Below are 5,710 nucleotides of genomic sequence, written 5' to 3'. Positions count from 1 at the left end.
TATATATATATATATATAGTACACACACACACACACACTCCGATGGAGGAGGTAACTGCTAATTGAGAGTTTGAGTTTAATTGTTGAGAGAAGGATTGTACCACGTATTTATACTTGTTTATCTCGTTTATTTACTCTGCCCCATATCTGTTTACTTCTTACTGTATCTGTCTTATTGGACCACTAGTAAATGTCGATGTTGACCCCTCGTCAGTACTTCTCTGGGATTATGTTAGATACTTACTAGTACGCGTTAATTTATGTGCTCATGCTGCACTTGCTGCACTTATTGTGCAGGTATACATATATGTTTCTGGTGGTCCTCTAGGTGCAGAGGCGCGACTGTTGTAGGGACTTCGGTGAGCTGCACTTCCTTGATACGATCTGCAACATACAGAGTCTCCATCAGAGTTATTTATATTCCCCGTCTAACTTATATTATCAGACGAATGTTGTATTATTGTTGTACTTATTAATAGATGCTCATGTACTTGTGACACCGGGTTTTGGGGGTTCTTACGGGATTGTTCATTATTGTAGTTCGTGTAAATATTATCACTTACCCTGTAAATTCTGTTGCTTACTCTTTAATTAATGAAAATTATGATTTCAAATACTAAAAGGAGTAATTAAGTTAATCATTCACCGTTGGCTTGCCTGACGGCGGTGTTAGGCGCGATCACAACCTTAGTGAATTTTGGGTCGGGACAATATGGTATCAGAGCACTAGGTTCACTTAGGTCTTACGAGTCATGAGCAAGTCTAGTAGTCTTGCGAATCGGTACGAAGATGTCTGTACTTATCTTCGAGAGGCTACAGGGCTGTTAGGAGCACTTCCCTTCTTGATTACTCATCGTGCGATTTGATTCCTTTGAGGCTTATGCCTTTATTTCTTTCCTATTCAATCTTATGCGACGCGAAGTGCTTGTTATCAATTGGGAATCGAGGAACGGTAATGGAACTGCAGATGTGGTGCATGATGTTTCTCCCCGCGTATTTGATTGGGCTAATGTCGTTGATCGGGGCCAACCCTGTACTACTATAAAGTAGCAAGAGAAGTCGAAGCAGCTTTTACCCGATAAGGTCGGGATCGATTTCCATAGGGAGCTAGAAATAGGAATTGAGTTTCTATCTAAGTTGGAATTGCGTAATTGTTCCTAATTAAACTTCTAAACATTTTTGGTTTTTGATTTAACTTTTAAATTTATACTACCAATGTGCTAAATTGAGCTACGTTAAGCTAAGAGAAGACCATTGAAGATGTTCTAATTAGTTAAAAGGCACTAGAGGAGTGACTTTCACCTAGGTGGATAATTAACGGGTTTTCGTGTCTAAGGCTAGGTTGTCATATTTAGGGATTACGATATAACCATTGCACGATTCTACTCACTCTATACCTCTCGGTAGTTCGAGTGATTTTGCCCTAATTGACTTTCTCAAGATCAATTGGGTATGATCATTTGTGCAAGCAATTGAGGTTCAAGTCGGGTATTACAATCTCTCGATTTAACCCTTTAATTGGGGCTATCAATTCTCTTGAGTACGCCCCAATTCCTTATTGGACTAATTCTAGAGACTTAGGCTCTCTTTCTCAAGAAGAGCCAAAATCAACAAAGCATAAACTAGTGTTTGCAACCATTAATTCAACAATAAAACCATAAATTAGTCCAAATATCAAACACCCATAGACATTCAAACCTTAAAACACAAGACTAATCAATTACCCACACTAGGGTTGAGCCACAACCCTAGCTGATGGGTCTAGCTACTCATGTTAATAGAGAAAAACAAAGAAATAGATGAAGATAAACCCATAAAATTAAATTTCTAATTAAAACTTAAAGATTCAATGGTAAAGCTATTGTAAAACTACTCCAAATGGCAAGAAAGCACTATTCACGAGCGCAGCTCAGCTGTATATCCTAACTGATAACCTAAAAATGGGAAAAGAAACTATTTATACTAGGCCGAAAATTCAGGACAAAAATACCCCTGCGGGGCTAGTGCGGACCATACAAAATCGAGTGCGGCGGCACTAAGGCTTTCAACTGGAATTCTTGCTCTCTGATCATGGCCACCGCGGACCGCACAAAATGCACCGCGGCCGCGGTGGCTCCTGTTGCGGTCCGCACAAAATGGAACGCGGACCGCATCGGCCATAATCCTCCAATTTGACACTCTCTGAAGTTGAGCTCTGCGGACCGCACAAAATCGAGTGTGGCCGCAATGAAGTCAATGCGGACCGCACAGAATGCAGTGCGGCCGCATCACTTGGCTGCCTGGAATTTAGCACTCTGAATCTTTCATTGCGACCGCACAGAATCCAGTGCGGCCGCATTGGTCCTGTTTTCTGAGCTTGAACTTGTTCTTGGTACTTGTGCATGTTTCACTCCTTTTTTTTGAGCTGGTTTTTGACGAATAGTCACCTTGTTGATCAAACCCTGCAATCAAGTACAACACGTAAGCCTTTGGGACTATTTTGTACACATTTCTAATCAAAACTCAAGTAAGAAGGAGTGTAAAATGCATTAAAATTTCTAGTTATTGGTCGTCGCCTTGTGGAAGGATGTTCTGTCATTTCAGCTCGATAGTTGTATTTCTTATGGTTTGGAGGCTATGTACAGGTTGCTATGATGTTCACGAGTGTTATCGCACAGTATTGATGTAATGGCAAGATGCTTGTCTATGTGTCGGGGCAGGAATGACTTGATAGAAGGATTTCTCAACTCACGACTTAGAGGTTCAACATTTAGTTCCGGTAGAGGAAAGGCAATCGGACTATGAATGTTCAGGTATGTGTTAATGGAGTAGCGAGAATTTGTATTTCCGAGCGTGGTGGAATTTTCATCTGAGAGGTGGTGTCGTCGTCCTTGTTGTGATCACGCCCAACTCTAGTCCTAAAAAGGATAAGCGGTCGCTGCAAATATAATCCGGTCTAAAAGTCCGGAGTCGAATCCCACAGAGAACTAAGGCTTAGCTATATCTGTTTAATATCACTAAGAAGACAAGATTGAATAATTTTCTAAATTATAAAGATTGAGATTTATATTTCTAACTGATTAACTAGCAAATACTACAAAGCGGTAAAATTATCAACTAACGAGAGAAAGAGTTGGAGACTAAATTAAGGAGGCTACAGTTATGATTTTCCCAATTGTCGGAATCCTTCTAGCTATGTTCCCTACAATTTCGCTAATGTATTCTCTACCGATTGTGAGTACTTTGGTTGTCGTAATTCTCTCTCGAGCAACTACCATAATTTACTAGATGTATTCTCTCGAACTACACTAGCTGACATTAATTCACTGCTCACTACGATCGCACCAAGGTTTCGTTATCTCTAATCCCGCCTTTAAACCCTCCGTATTGATCTCTCACATACGTTAGGAGTGATGTTGTTCAACAACTACCTAAATACGTATCCTTTCTCAAGCAACACATAATAAATAGGCACAGTCAATCGATGGCCATTCAATCAACAACAATAAACACGTAGTTGAACAAGTAGAGAAATCCAACGGCTCAATTATATAAAAACATAGCAAGAATGTATCCTACAAAAGGTTCCATCAAAACCCTAGATAACAAATTAGCTATTCATAATAGTATGTAAAACTACAATACTAAAAATTATAACCAACAATGAAAAATAGGAAGAGGAAGGAAAAACTCGTTGAAGAATTCTCCGCCTTGCTCCCAGTGTGTTCTTGACTCCTTAGGTCGAATCCCCGGTTTCCTTAGCCTCCTTAGGTCTAAATTATGTCAAAAGTGTGTCAAAAATTGGTCTCCTCTACTCAAAAATACCGTTTTTCCATGTATATATACCAAGTAGGGTCGGGCCCAAATTATTATACCTTTTCCTACGCGAAAAAGGACAATTTTTTCAGGTCTGGACGTCGCGGTCGTGGTCAACTGCGGTAAGAACACGGTATATGGCAAGTATACTGCCTCAGCCCGTCTCAGGTCCGCAGTCGCAGTTTCGACCGCGTTTTTCACCCTGTTCCATTTGGAATTTAGAAAAACGTAAAACATGAAAGTTGTACCCTTTGAGTTAGCTTTCCAACCATATATTCTGCAGCCCAAATGGATTTCTGAGTAAAAGGTTATGTGCATTTTACTAGACAGTGCGCAATATGCCTACTCGATTCTTCGTTTTGTTGCTCTATCATCTGTTGATCCCTGAATACGATCCCGGCTTAATTCCTTGGGCTTTTACTCAGACTTTAAAGCTCCAAATCACTTGAATTCATTCCATGACATCTATATAGCTCGGAATCACTCCTACAAGGCATAAAACACACAATTAGTACAAGACACTAGCGATTAAAGCTCAAACTCAATTAAAGTGCAGTAAATTTGAGTGTAATAAGCGACTAAAATACGTAATTATAGCCTATCATCAAATGCATTAAGATCGCCGGTGTTATGGTCTTCTTCAACTCGCCATAGGGGCGGGGTATTGTGAAATGGTGCTGGGGAGCGGCTGTTAGAGATCACGGTTTGCGGTGGTTCAGAATTGAATCGGTGTTCCTAATGTTGACGGCTTGAGGAAGATGATCTTCAGAGAGGTTAGAGTTGGTGGCGATTAATTGGTTCAAGTGCTACAGAGATGGATCTTTATTTAAGGCAACAACTGGGCATTTATGAGGAAGAACATGTGGGAGGTGTCTTGCGATGGTTAAAATTCTAGAAGGCCAAGTGTAAGAAGTAGAAGTCGAGTAGTTTCTTAAAGGAGAGGGTTTGACCAAAGTGGGAGAGTGGTAGAGTAGCATATGGGTTCTGTAGTAGGATAGCTACACGCTTTGAGGAAGGTTTAGAGTGATTCGGGATTCATGGTGGGCAGTGACTAGGTCTACGGACTTAATTTGGAATATTGGCTACCATTCTAAGGAAGATTGGATATGGCAGAAAGAAGTTGCTTGATATGAAGAGGGATGCAACATGACTTCGGATTGGAATGTATTGTCGCACCTGTAGTTGATGTCAATGGGGAGTGAACAGACTTGTACAACTAGTGAATGAGCACGAGCTCAGGATGGGTTATTGATTTCGTAGTAATTGTACTCAGTGCAACGTCGTTGGAAGGTGTCGGCATGGAATTTCCGCAGGTGATCTATTTCCTGTGAGCGGGTTAGTGGTTGCGTGGTGTTGACGAGGTTTCTACAAATAATTTCACTTACTACTTGGCAGAAGGTCAAATTTGCAAGTGTGGTTAATTATTTGGGATGTTCATGAAATGTTTAACAAGTGATTTCGAGAAATTTGACGGGTTAAAGGTGCAAGATCATGGAAATTGGGAAGAAGGAATCTTGGTAGTTTCCAGGGTCATGCAATTGTAGCTTCAAGCTAAGTGGAAGAGCCCCACCATCTACGATTGGATTGCATGGTCGTCTACTTATGAGGTTTCTGGTTATCGGCATATTGGTGGGTTATTAAGACTAAAGAAAGAAAACATCAGTGGTAATTTGAGCAAAGGATTTGAGGAATGTGTGCTATATTTGACCTTATCGGTTCATCTTCAGGTTTTGGGAAGACTTAAAGTCTATGTTTCGCATGGATGTGATGTACAAGGAAATGAATTCAGTCGGGTGCTTCTTTGAGAGGATGTTCATATGCTAGCAGGGCCTGGGAGTTTGATTATATTCGGGAACACGGCAGAGTGGGTGACTCTCAACAATGGTCCTAGCGGGTTCAAAATTAAAATGCAGTG

At 40.7% G+C, this 5,710-nt stretch overlaps 1 protein-coding gene across 1 annotated transcript in view; it reads left to right on the top strand.

Annotated features, from left to right (window-relative positions):
- The window catches only part of LOC109244401 (tubulin beta chain), a 5,047-nt gene extending 4,476 nt beyond the window's left edge, over positions 1–571 (top strand). The window contains exon 4 of the mRNA XM_019411483.1: positions 298–571. The gene's annotated coding sequence lies outside the window, so the exon portion shown is untranslated. The remainder of the gene's footprint in view (positions 1–297) is intronic.
- The last annotated feature ends 5,139 nt before the right edge of the window (positions 572–5,710 follow it).

The sequence above is a fragment of the Nicotiana attenuata genome, unplaced genomic scaffold, assembly GCF_001879085.1.
Source record: "Nicotiana attenuata strain UT unplaced genomic scaffold, NIATTr2, whole genome shotgun sequence".
NCBI classification, from domain to species: domain Eukaryota; kingdom Viridiplantae; phylum Streptophyta; class Magnoliopsida; order Solanales; family Solanaceae; genus Nicotiana; species Nicotiana attenuata.
Note: the sequence above shows the minus strand (reverse complement) of the source record. Positions and strands in the feature narration are given on the sequence as shown.